The sequence below is a fragment of the Schistocerca piceifrons genome, chromosome 3, assembly GCF_021461385.2.
Source record: "Schistocerca piceifrons isolate TAMUIC-IGC-003096 chromosome 3, iqSchPice1.1, whole genome shotgun sequence".
Taxonomy (NCBI): Eukaryota; Metazoa; Arthropoda; class Insecta; order Orthoptera; family Acrididae; genus Schistocerca; species Schistocerca piceifrons.
In genome coordinates, this window is record NC_060140.1 from 117,381,620 (window position 1) to 117,396,465 (window position 14,846).

Consider the following 14,846-nt stretch of genomic DNA (forward strand, 5'->3'; position numbering starts at 1 on the left):
CGGTTCTAGGCACTACAGTCTGGAACCGCGCGACCGCTACGGTCGCAGGTTTGAATCCTGCCTCGGGCATGGATGTGTGTGACGTCCTTAGGATAATTAGGTTTAAGTAGTTCTAAGTTCTAGGGGACTGATGACCTCAGAAGTTAAGGGCCCATAATGCTCAGAGCCATTTTGCTGGATCTTCCCTGTCTCTCGTGCCAGTCCTAACCGGTAAGGGTCCCAGATTGACGAACAACACTCAGAATTCGGTCGAACAAACGTCTTGTAAGACATTTCTTTAGAGGATAAATTACGTTTCTTTTAGATTATTTCATGCCCTTCAATCTCGCAGCTGTTTTTTCAACTGTTTGTTTTATGTGGGCATTCCAGTTAGGTCCCTCAGGGTAAATTCCTTTACAATCATGACTAATACCGGCAATTTATTATCAGCAAGGTAATCGTACAGGTGCGCATTTCTTTTCGTGCGAACAGATTTAAAGAGCTTCCGACGCATTGCACTGGAACATTCATGTACACTGTAAACAGTAACGGTCCTATCACACTTCATTCGGGTACTTCGAAAATTACCGTTACAGATTGTCGCTTTTGTTCTTGTAATTGCTGCTTATGGAGTTCTGTCTGCAAGAAAGTCTTCAGTCCAGTCGTAAATCTCGTTCTAAACTCGATAAGCTGGTATTTTTCTCCACAGTTTTTCCAACTGTTTGTTTTATGAGGGTATTCCACTAAGGTCGCTTAGAGTGAATTCCTTTACATTCATGACTAATACCAGCAATTTATCATCAGCAGGGTAATCGTACAGGTGTGCATTTATTTTCGTGCGAACAGATTTAAAGAGCTTCCGACGCTTTGTACTGGAACATTCATGTACACTGTAAACAGTAACGGTCCTATCACACTTCCTTCGGGTACCTCGAAAATTACCATTACAGATTGTCGCTTTTGTTCTTGTAATTGCGACTTATGGAGTTCTGTCTGCTAGAAAGTCTTGAATCCACTCGCAAATATCGTTCTAAATTCGGTAAGCTGGTATTTTTCTCCACTAAAGGGCAGAGCTGGTCAGCGTCAATTGCCATTCTGAAGTCGAGAAACACGGCACCAACATGAGCGTCGGTGTATACGCCATGGATCTGATGGGGGAACAGAGCGAACTGAGTTTTGTACGATCTCTGTTTGCGGAATCCGTGATGATTTTTGTAGAGCAGATCTTCGTTCTCCGAAAACTTCATAACTCACACACATGAATATAAACATGTTCCGTAATTCTACAACTGGTTAATGTCAACGATATAGGCCTATAATTATGGGCATCTGTCTTACCAGCCCTCTTGAAAATGCGAATGATCTGCACTTTTTCCCAGTCTCTAGGCATCCTTCGTTGCCCCAGCGACCTACCATAAACTCCTGCTAGAAGGGGAACTAGTTCTTTTTCATAATTCCCGTAAAATGTTACAGGTATGCTACCTGGTCCTTCTGGCTTTCCACTGCGAAGCGCTTGTAGTTGTTTTTCTATTTCAGGATCAATTATATCGATATCCGCCATTCAGAATTTCGTATGGTGATACAAAGGAGGGATCGTGTCACGATCTTCCGCTGTGAAACAATTACGGAAGACGGAATTCAGTATTTCGGCCTCATCCCTGTCATTTTCCACATAGGTGCCACTATGGTCAATGAGTGACTGAATAGGTGATCTCGAAAGACCAAAACCACTTATGGTTTTTAGTTAGGTCAGTTGACAGTATTTTACTTTCAAAGCCAATGAACGCTTGTCTTATTCGTCTCCTTAACGCTCATTTTCACTTCGTTCATTTTTGTTTGTCATCTAAGTTTTGACTTGTGTTGAATCTGTGTTTAGGTAGCATCTTTGGAACACGGCTATTAAGCCACGGTAGGTCTTTCGCATCCCTTAAGACTTTTTCTCGCAACATACCTCTCTAAACGATATAATTACAGTTTCTGTCTCATTTTCGAATGACTGGACACTAACTTTGGTGTCGCTTTACATACGACCAGAATTTCTTTGGGTTTTGTGAAAGATCATTTAACAATATTCTGCTAAGGTAGTCATTCAAGGCTTCACACGTTGCCGTCTTGACAGCTAAACACATTTTATTTAGTATCCCCCTGTCTATAACCCTATGCTTCGTTTTGCGAGTATTAAGTAATATTGTGTTTCTTTAGAAGTTTCCTTTTGTGTACCATAGCAGGGACCGGGGGGGGGGGGGGGGGGGGAGGAGTGTGAGGGCAGGCGTCCATCCGTTATGAACTGTTTTTTGATATGTTTCAAAATATCGGAATCCGATATATAAATATTTTAAAAAAATTTTATTACTGAGCGTCGATACGTCGAAAAGTGTCGATGCATTGATATATCGATGGGAAAAAATCGACGTATTGGCCTATAAATATCGGATGTACATTGAAAAAATAATGCCGCTTTTAGGGGTGTATATTGAAATACTGATTTATTATTAGACATTCTGTAAATCAACGAGCTAGCAGCCTACGTGTCCCCTTTAGAGGAAGAACTGAAAGGAAAACGATGGAAAACTCACGCTTGGCGATAACGACGTTGCTAACAATGGCAACTGCGTGTATGTGGCACAATAAAATGTGTCCGCTTTCGGTTTCGTCACATATCGGGTATGTCCGGAACACTTCATGTCGACTTCCCTATGTGTGCATTTCTTCCAACACCAGTCACATAACAGTTGCAGTGTCAAATATCGTTTTGAAGTTAAACGTTGCAGTTTGTGTTGATAGCGCCGAGCGCCGATTACGTCAACACTTCCCCTCACATGCGATGTGTCCTCCACAGCAAAGACCAGTCTTGTCATTTAGATTTTCGTTCGTCATTTTTTGAAACTGTTATTGAAGAATGCTGACGTGAGGAAATAGCACACTAGTCGCGTTAAAAATCTGTTTTTTAACGCAAATCGTGTGCTATTGCTTCACATCGGAAATCTTGTTATGCCATTCACACCGACGCCCCGCATGGGAAATCGGACTTCGTCTTTGTCCCACCTATTTTTGCTTCACACAGTCAAAGAGAAAGATTGGACGTGATGAAAGCTCAAAAATTAGTTAGACTCCTTCACACAGTGAAAATAAAACTATGTGGTTTCAAAAAACCAATTTCAAATATGTACCCAGAACTGCGAAATACACTCCTGGAAATTGAAATAAGAACACCGTGAATTCATTGTCCCAGGAAGGGGAAACTTTATTGACACATTCCTGGGGTCAGATACATCACATGATCACACTGACAGAACCACAGGCACATAGACACAGGCAACAGAGCATGCACAATGTCGGCACTAGTACAGTGTATATCCACCTTTCGCAGCAATGCAGGCTGCTATTCTTCCATGGAGACTATCGTAGAGATGCTGGATGTATTCCTGTGGATCGGCTTGCCATGCCATTTCCACCTGGCGCCTCAGTTGGACCAGCGTTCGTGCTGGACGTGCAGACCGCGTGAGACGACGCTTCATCCAGTCCCAAACATGCTCAATCGGGGACAGATCCGGAGATCTTGCTGGCCAGGGTAGTTGACTTACAGCTTCTAGAGCACGTTGGGTGGCACGGGATACATGCGGACGTGCATTGTCCTGTTGGAACAGCAAGTTCCCTTGCCGGTCTAGGAATGGTAGAACGATGGGTTCGATGACGGTTTGGGTGTACCGTGCACTATTCAGTGCCCCCTCGACGATCACCAGTGGTGTACGGCCAGTGTAGGAGATCGCTCCCAACACCATAATGCCGGGTGTTGGCCCTGTGTGCCTCGGTCGTATGCAGTCCTGATTGTGGCGCTCACCTGCACGGCGCCAAACACGCATACGACCATCATTGGCACCAAGGCAGAAGCGACTCTCATCGCTGAAGACGACACGTCTCCATTCGTCCCTCCATTCACGCCTGTCGCGACACCACTGGAGGCGGGCTGCACGATGTTGGGGCGTGAGCGGAAGACGGCCTAACGTTGTGCGGGACCGTAGCCCAGCTTCATGGAGACGGTTGCGAATGGTCCTCGCCGATACCCCAGGAGCAACAGTGTCCCTAATTTGCTGGGAAGTGGCGGTGCGGTCCCCTACGGCACTGCATAGGATCCTACGGTCTTGGCGTGCATCCGTGCGTCGCTGCGGTCCGGTCCCAGGTCGACGGGCACGTGCACCTTCCGCCGACCACTGGCGACAACATCGATGTAATGTGGAGACCTCACGCCCCACGTGTTGAGCAATTCGGCGGTACGTCCACCCGGCCTCCCGCATGCCCACTATACGCCCTCGCTCAAAGTCCGTCAACTGCACATACGGTTCACGTCCACGCTGTCGCGGCATGCTACCAGTGTTAAAGACTGCGATGGAGCTCCGTATGCCACGGCAAACTGGCTGACACTGACGGCGGCGGTGCACAAATGCTGCGCAGCTAGCGCCATTCGACGGCCAACACCGCGGTTCCTGGTGTGTCCGCTGTGCCGTGCGTGTGATCATTGCTTGTACAGCTCTCTCGCAGTGTCCGGAGCAAGTATGGTGGGTCTGACACACCGGTGTCAATGTGTTCTTTTTTCCATTTCCAGGAGTGTATATACACACCTGGAAATTGAAATAAGAACACCGTGAATTCATTGTCCCAGGAAGGGGAAACTTTATTGACACATTCCTGGGGTCAGATACATCACATGATCACACTGACAGAACCACAGGCACATAGACACAGGCAACAGAGCATGCACAATGTCGCCACTAGTACAGTGTATATCCACCTTTCGCAGCAATGCAGGCTGCTATTCTCCCATGGAGACGATCGTAGAGATGCTGGATGTAGTCCTGTGGAACGGCTTGCCATGCCATTTCCACCTGGCGCCTCAGTTGGACCAGCGTTCGTGCTGGACGTGCAGACCGCGTGAGACGACGCTTCATCCAGTCCCAAACATGCTCAATGGGGGACAGATCCGGAGATCTTGCTGGCCAGGGTAGTTGACTTACACCTTCTAGAGCACGTTGGGTGGCACGGGATACATGCGGACGTGCATTGTCCTGTTGGAACAGCAAGTTCCCTTGCCGGTCTAGGAATGGTAGAACGATGGGTTCGATGACGGTTTGGATGTACCGTGCACTATTCAGTGTCCCCTCGACGATCACCAGTGGTGTACGGCCAGTGTAGGAGATCGCTCCCCACACCATGATGCCGGGTGTTGGCCCTGTGTGCCTCGGTCGTATGCAGTCCTGATTGTGGCGCTCACCTGCACGGCGCCAAACACGCATACGACCATCATTGGCACCAAGGCAGAAGCGACTCTCATCGCTGAAGACGACACGTCTCCATTCGTCCCTCCATTCACGCCTGTCGCGACACCACTGGAGGCGGGCTGCACGATGTTGGGGCGTGAGCGGAAGACGGCCTAACGGTGTGCGGGACCGTAGCCCAGCTTCATGGAGACGGTTGCGAATGGTCCTCGCCGATACCCCAGGAGCAACAGTGTCCCTAATTTGCTGGGAAGTGGCGGTGCGGTCCCCTACGGCACTGCGTAGGATCCTACGGTCTTGGGGTGCATCCGTGCGTCGCTGCGGTCCGGTCCCAGGTCGACGGGCACGTGCACCTTCCGCCGACCACTGGCGACAATATCGATGTACTGTGGAGACCTCACGCCCCACGTGTTGAGCAATTCGGCGGTACGTCCACCCGGCCTCCCGCATGCCCACTATACGCCCTCGCTCAAAGTCCGTCAACTGCACATACGGTTCACGTCCACGCTGTCGCGGCATGCTACCAGTGTTAAAGACTGCGATGGAGCTCCGTATGCCACGGCAAACTGGCTGACACTGACGGCGGCGGTGCGCAAATGCTGCGCAGCTAGCGCCATTCGACGGCCAACACCGCGGTTTCTGGTGTGTCCGCTGTGCCGTGCGTGTGATCATTGCTTGTACAGCCCTCTCGCAGTGTCCGGAGCAAGTATGGTGGGTCTGACACACCGGTGTCAATGTGTTCTTTTTTCCATTTCCAGGAGTATATATATATATATATATATATATATATATATATATATATATATATATATATATATATAAAATAAAAATATCGGCCTTCGATACTGCCATTTCGACATCAACATATCGATATATTTATAAAAATGTACCTCAGACATAAATCGGGATTTCTTGGAAACATTTCGATATATCGATATTTTATCAACAGCCCTAGTACATTCTTTTCCCGAGCACAGGAAGCAAACTTGATCCGTAGCTCCTCTACATGCTCCTTCCCAGTGCTGAAACTTTCAAGTTCCTCATTGAGAAATGACACTAATGCTTTTTTTATCCGGTCTGTTGAACATACGTAGCTTTCTATCTTTTTATTTGCCCTTTGTACTTTGGTAGTCATTGTTTCGACATCCGCTTTATGATCACAGGTACTAGTTTCGATGTGGACATTATCAAAGAGGCCAGGTATATTCTTCGCATTAGATGTGATATCTTTACATCACAGTTGGTGTTCTGAACTCTCTGTTCCGTTTTCAGAGAATGCATTTAGTAATATTTCACAGACTGTTTTGTCACCCCCTCCACTAACAAAATAGTAATTTTCCTAATTGATTGCTGGATGATTAAGCGTTGGTACTGACCGACTCACTTAACGTAGATGCTAGATGAAAGTGAAAATATAGCTCATTATCTATCCCAGACATTCTGTAAGCTAATGGTTCAAAAATGGTTCAAATGGCTCTGAGTGCTATGCGACTTAACTTCTGAGGTCATCAGTCGCCTAGAACTTAAGTAATTAAACCTAACTAACCTAAGGACATCTCACACATCCATGCCCGAGGCAGGATTCAAACCTGCGACCGTGGCGGTCGCCCGGTTCCAGACTGTAGCGCCTAGAACCGCACGGCCACTCCGGCCGGCTAAGCTAATGGGCTTCTCCGTTAATACTGAGAGTTTATCCTGACAGTGACGCAACTAACACTTGTGTTGCCTCTTGAGGATCAGCATTAAAATAGCAAACAAAAAAAACTGTCAAATAGTGAATATAAGCATTTGCAGAAGGTACGTACTACCAGATGAGAGTTCGACTCGACACGAAGTGGCACTTGTATGGCTCGAACGGAAGACAACTGCTCGCGAATCTAGATTTAAGTCGTAATTAAGTATACGTACATTCTGACCCTGACCCACGTGGGTCGGCAGACTAGTGGGCAAGTGTCTGACTACGATCTTAAGGGTTTTGAAAGTCGACTGCCTTTCAATTTGGGATTTGTTTTTTCGTTTGCTCCACCCCTGACAATGGTCTGTACGTGCTCAGAAAATGCTGTACTGCAGGTTGTGTACCTTATGAAATCATCGTTAGTCGTTGCTGACAGCCACAGCGTGTTGTCACATCGTGATTCAGTCATTTGTGTGCCAGCAACTACAATGTTTTAAAATTGCCACCTCTTCACTTCTATTTAAAATCTGTCTAATATGTTCTAAAATGTGCACCTTGAAGTGCACTTATTACGAATATTATAGATACGATTTTGCGTTTCTTTACTCCTCGAATATTCCCACAGAAAAAATGTAACTTTTCTTTGAACGACTGACAGTTTAAGATTTTCAAAGTTGCCGCTTTCAGAGATCATAAATTTCTTTCAGCTTGTTGCAAACAGGTTTCTTTCAGTAGACTGCTTCTAATTCTTTTTCATGTTGTTTCAAAATATATCTTTAAAACTACTACATGGTCATATTTCATAAACCGAATTTTTTCATCACATACCTCAACGAGTTGCTTTTAGAGGGAGGTATTAAATCAGATAGAAGCTTATGAAAGGCGTAATTTTGTTTTTATTAATTGTTGATTGATCTTCTAACTCGTCATTAACGTGCCTGAGAGTAATGGAGACTCATTTCATGAAATCAACTAGAATAATTCAGATTCAAGTAATGTAAATGAGTAATAGCTCTTATAACTGTTGTGTTATAAGTGTGTTATTGATTTCACATGGTACTATCGTTTAGTCAATTTGAAAGGCATTTAGTGGTAATGACGTTACCAATTCTCCGCGAAAAAATTATTATAAATATACTCATATTACTCTCCTTGTTAAACATATAAACAAACACAAACACTCAAATACACAAGCAGATTTATAAAACAGAAATTAACACAAGGGTCGTTTTGAGGAAGGACGTTGTTAACAGCTCACAGCCGCTTTTCCTGACTGAAGTTTTTTATAATATTCCTGAGTGACATTAGAAGAATGCTAGGATGATTCTTTAAAATAGACACTGCCTTTTCATCTCCTTTCCTCCTCCTCTCTCTTCTGTAACTGAGTTCCGTCTCTCACCAGTGACCTACACGTTAATGACATGAAGAGCTCCAACCTCCTTCCCTTCTTTTTTCGACATATTCGAATAAGAAGATATATCACCTGGGATTTGGAACAAAATGGGAACATTTGTACACTAAAACAGCATAAAAAAGTTTGCGCACAGTAAGCTCACGATTTGAGACAAAGTTCTCCCCTATATGGAACGCCAACAGACAAATCGAAATCCATACGAACGACTATGTGCAACTTTTAAATTATTTCTTTTATCTGATTTTCAATTAAATCCACAGTAGAGTTAAAAGATGCCTATCAAACTGCACATTTATTTTTCCTACAATTTTTACTTTCTAAAAACGGAAAATTTGCCTTTGTCGAGCCAAACTCTTTGAAGAATCTCTCTCTGACAGCAATGAAGTTTGTACATCTTTGGTAAGCTTCTGTTCGCGCTAGCCACTGAGGGGCGTGCGCGAGTCGAACAGGACGTGCGGCAGTGGATATTTCAATAGCCATGGTGTAGCATTCTGCTTTGTGTTATGGAGTCGGCGTGAGGCGGTTCGGAGTTGTGTATTGTAGGAGACTCTGAGTGATATCTTTCCAATTACTTTGTCACGATGACTAACAGACGATGTGTAGATCATTTCAGTTGTGTGATTTAAATATTTGCACAGTTATTTTACAATCATTCTGCATACTGAACTTTTGCTGAATTAGAACGTAAAGTAGCATCCACGCTCGTAGCGACACAAAGCCTAACAGGTAGCTCGTCTTTAGAAAACTGGAAACTGATTCGCGGGATCTAGAAATATCTATTTAATCAGTTGAAGAGCATATTCAATCTTATCAACCTTTCTTGCATTATGAATAGTTTATTATCCAACTGGAGAGTTCCCTGTTGATCCACTGTGGACACGGGACATTGGCTGGTCAAGTATTTAACAAAGAAATTCGCCAGCAGTCGTGCAACTGAGATGTTATTTTATTTTATCTTGACTACCAGTACCGGCATTCCATTATGCCATCTCCAGGCCCCAAATGCGTCTTTTAAAAACAGACGATATTGTCATACTGGGGCCATATGTGCCTGGCTATCGTGAGTTCTAAGCCGGATCCCAAGTGCTTCCTTCGAAGACTTCATTGCAGTTCAAGATGGCGTAGTGGAATGCCGAAACTGATAGACAAAATAAAACAGAATGTCTCAATTACACAGCTGTTGGCAAATTTCATTGTTAACTTCTGGTGAGGGTTCTGAAGAATATGTAATTTCGTGGCTTTTCCTAGAACTTCAGCTCATGTTACGTGTGCTGAAAATCCATGTGGTTTTCGTGAATTGTCAGTTCAGTGTTTGAGAACAATATATCAGCTATGCCCTACATTTATGTTAATTATTTTACTCAACCCAAACCTTTCCTTTACTGTTGAACAATAAATAGCTACATGCTGGAATGCCATTTTGCAGACACTTGTCGCTACAGTCTTGCTTCATCAGTGATAGGTCAGTGTGCGAATAATCAAATAATTTAGTAGCACACTACTACTGCCACGCATTAATCATAATTATTCCGTCCTTCGCATGGGGAAAGATAAGTTGCTGGACCACGTTCTGGAATGCAGATCATTGTGGAAGAATACACACTATGTTTCTTGTATAATGGTGATATATTTTATATATTTTATGAAGTATATGTTAGCGACGCATTATTTTATTTTCATCAGTATGTGTTGATTTTGGTTTTGAGTTATGTCATCATCTTAATGGTTTGATGAAATGTTTCCTTTTGAGTCTGCATTCAGTAAGTACAGACACGAAGATACAGCTTCATGGGACTGCTTTTGGCTATAAGCTGAAAGTACACACATTGAATAATTTTTGGATACGATACTTGCTATCTGATATTCAAATACACACTTATGAAAATTCATTTACCATTGTGTACATTAAAGTGTGTGTGCTGTGGCATCTTCTTTGATTATGTGTGATCAGATTAAATTCTTAAATTAGACGCACAGCTTACAAGCTTCGCTGTAACAAGAATTCACGATTTAGACACTGTGTTTAACATAGATTACTTGCTTGTCAGGGCCAGCAACCCCTTCCGTAGCTACTGACCCACAGCGTCATCGATTCCTCAGCAGCCGTGACGTAGCATGTGCCGAAGGAATCGATGGTGGACATGTAAAATGCAGCAGAAGGGACGGATTTGCAGCTCCTTGCATGCGAAAGCTTCGTGCTGCACTCCGAGGCAGGAAAACCTGTTCGTGCTCTAGTTCTGCAGCTATACAACCCGTAGCTTATGTTTCAGCAGTTTATAAATTCTGGTACTACGTATACAACTATTTAAATCCGTTAGTTATTCTAAATACACTCTCAGATTACTTCTGTAAAACCATCTCCACTACACTCAAGAGTACGCATTTCTTGCCACTTTACCTTTACGGAAGTCCAGAAGCAGCACGCTGAGCACTGACCGACGACAGTAAGTGTAACACAGTTTTTACGTGTGTACCCCCACCACCACCCGTCCGTTCTTCCTCACTTGCTACGAGCCAATAACAAGATGTTAATTTGTGGTCAAGAATGGGCAAAACGAACATGAAACAATGATTTCTTCGTGTAGTTAACAAATCGCGATTAAAATGAAGGTAGTATCAGAAACCATCTTCCAATATCAGCTGATGGTCTACATAAATTTTTCTCGACACCAGTTAACCCGCATGCAGTTATCAAATATAGCCTGGTAGAATCCCCCAGACCGTATATCTAACAAACAAAGTTTCTTTTAAAACGCATTAAAATAAACACAACAGGAACAGGAATAAAGAGAATATGTTCTGAACCAGTAGGTAACAATGGTATCAAACTTCCTGGCAGATTAAAACTGTGCGCCGGACCGAGACCCGAACTCGGGACCTTTGCCTTTCCCGGGCAAGTGCTCTACCAACTTTTTTTTTTAAATCTCATTTTGTTCGTTTTTGTTCGTTGTATCTGCTCAGGGCGGACGTCGCAAGACACCAGTTTCAGTTCATCCTTGATCCATTAACTCAGTTTTTTCTTATTACAGAGGGCAGCAAATCCTCTGACCGAACACGCTGAGCTACCGTGCCGGCTGAACTGAGCTACCCAAACACTCACGCCCCGTCCTTACAGCTTTACTTCTGCCAGTACCTCGTCTCCTACCTTCCAAAGCTGTGAGGAAGGAACTTAAATGGATGTCTTACAACGTCCGCCCCGAGCAGATGCAACGAACAAAAGCGAACAAAATGATGTAAAAAAAAAAAAAAAAGTTGGTAGAGCACTTGCCCGCGAAAGGCAAAGGTCCCGAGTTCGAGTCTCGGTCCGGCACACAGTTTTAATCTGCCAGGAAGTTTCATATCAGCGCACACTCCGCTGTAGAGTGAAAATTTCATTCTAGAAACAATGGTATCAGTTTAACCATAAACAACAATTTTGCAGAGAGCACAAAGCTGATCTTGACAGAAATGTTTAATTTTTCCCTCACGAACGAGAAAGATCTCACTCAGTGGAAATGAAGCTCACTGCCATCTATCTCTAAGAATCAAAACCCAAAATCACCTTCGCATTACAGTCCATTTAGAATTTTACCCATCACATACAAAATCGTGGAATATGTTGGTCACGAACAGTAAACTGAATATTTAGCCACATTCAACGTATATGAATTGTGTTTTCGCTAACACTACAGCACACTACTTAGGGTAGGCGATTACCTGAAGTTCACCACAGACAACCATAACGCCACAATAGTGACCTTCGAAGACATTAGTAAACTCATACTCTCAGCTTGACGAACTGGAGCCCTTGGCCCTGTCTTGCTCTCCTTGAATCTCAGTGATATGTCGTTGGTACTGTCCTTTATATACTATGTTTATATTGATGATCCCCAGATTTACTTACACTCCATACAAGAATATACTAACAGTACTATTTCTTTTCCTTCGAATTTTATTTTTGTCACATGTCTGTCGAACTTCGCGGGTCGTCTATACCTTCCTGTGTCATTACTTAATTGTCACCAGATAACATTAAATTTAGTGAGGCTAGCATATTAAATATTAACCGTTAGTTCTGCTTTAATTTCAATTTTACACTCCCTAACTGTTTCCCTATAAGTGCATTGGATGGGGTGATAGACTATATCCCTGTCTTAAGCCTCTGTTGCTTTTAATGGTTTTGTCGTATTTTAACAGACGTCTATTTCGGTTTCTAGTGGTTACGTGAATAAGTGTAGCACTAAAAAAACCATTTTCTGGAATACGATGTCCAATCAATTCTAGGTCTGTTACCTGTTACTTATTGCTAATTTCACCACTGACATTAATTTGTTAATCTGGTGTGATTACACTTTCATGGAGACATAATATTACCTTTATCTGCTATCCACTGCATCACTCTGGCAGCTATCTTAGCCACAGGCCAAGGATGGTGTAGTGTATAAGACACCTGTCTAGTAAGCACACAACCTTGGTTTAAGTCCTGGCCTTGGCACAAATTTTAATTTATTACTTCAGTTTCTATCCCTCATAATTTGATAATTTGAACAACCCTGAGATGCAAAGTTATGTGTAGTCCACATTAATCTCCGGGTGCCCCGAAGTGTTTCTGCACAAGTTATTTCAGAGGTAGATAGAAGGCCAGTGTGTGTCACCTCTAATAAGACCTCACCTCTGGGATAAGGGCTACTTTGCCTTACTATACATCTAAGGGTGCATCACAATTAATGACATGAGTGTATACAGTTGAAAGCAAATAAGTCTCATTAAACATAGGTATGCAAACGAACCATTTGCGAAATAATGGAGAGTTTGGTGGTACCAACCACCACTGACATGATTGTGTGTGAATGTCATCCTAGTTAGGGTAACGTAACAACACTGTACAACGTTAGAGCTACTCCTGTACAAGTGTTAGAGGTTCTCCTGTAAAGTGCAGGTGTTCTGAATGTACACAACAGTTACATGACTATACTCATACTTAAAGGAGGTGTTCATAGTATCGTCCTTGCGTGTGTCTGTACCTGTTGACACAATGACTTTCGAATCCTTTGAAACACACTTGTATCATTTCGAAATTTTTGACAAGCACTGACAAGTTTCTGTTCCAATTCTTCAACCGTGTTAACAGTGGTGTACATTGCACCTTTTCAGGTGACCCATAACACAGAAATCCATAGTGACAGATCAGGTGATCTAGAAGGCCACCATACAAGTTCTTCTCGTCCAGTGTATCTAGTCATATTTGCGCGTTAGACGTCGTCCCATCATAACAGCAAAATCTCCCGGTGCTCCATTACGCATGTGTGAAGTCCACTGCCGTTACTCTAAGGCAGGGCAGCCAACATTTCGGCTCGCGGGCCATCCCTGAACATGAGTGCCAAAGCGTTCAGCCTCGCTTCACACTTCCGCCACACCCTGCTGTCTGAGCGCGAGGAAGGGTAAGAGGGGGAAATTAACCCGTTAACTGCTCTGGACGTGTTAATGCGTTCAGAGTACCAGGTAGAAGGACTGGTGGCGCGCGTTAACTCGGGCAGAGCAGTTAAAGGGCTAAGAATGCACCGCATTGAAGTGGCAGTGCAGTAACACTGCATACGACTTGATTTCGTATTTTACATTTTTCAGCAACATAATCACAAATAAAAGAAATTTCAGTATTACCAGGTGTAGAAATATGAAACCGGAATTTCCTTATAGATGGTGCCAGCCGTCAGTGTAGGGCCCGTGAGACCGCGCCTCCAGCGCCATCTGCTTCCTGTTGCGGCTGACGACAAATGCCAACACAAAGTGACCTAAGTTCCATACATCTGTGTCTGTTTCAAATCCATAAACATGTCGAATTTTGTGCCTACGAACTACGATATACGGACAGCATTGATTTTCTGTTTATCATTGGAAGAAAACTGCAACAGAATAGCATCGAATCCTTGTCGAAGTTTTCGGCGAATATGCTCTTGGGAAACGCAGTATTTCGAGTGGTTTAGAAAATTCAAAAGTCGTGATCTTGGCGAGAGAAACGACGAGCGCCGGTAACAACTGAAAAATTTCGAAGACGACGAATTGCAGGCTTTATTGGATGAAGATGATACTCAGACTCAAGAGAAACTCGCGGAACAATTGAATGTGACGCAGAAGGCCGTTTATTCTGGGTTGAAAGCTATGGGAAAGGTGCAGAAAGTGGGAAAATGGATTCCACATGAAGCGAATGAAAGATAGCAAACAAATCGAAAGAGCACATGCGAAATGATGCTCGCCAGATAAAAAAAAGGAAGTCGTTTCTCTATCGAAGAGTGATAGGCGATGAAAAATGGATATATTTTGAGAATCCTAAGGGTTGTAAATCATGGGTGAATCCAGGCAAACCAACGACATCCACTGCAAGACCAAATCGCTTTCGAAGGAAGACAATACTCTGTGTTTGGTGGGATCAGAAAGGTGTCATCTATTATGAATTGCTAAAAACTGGTGAAACAGTTAACAATGATCGCTGCCAACAACAAATGATCGATTTAAATCCAGCATTATG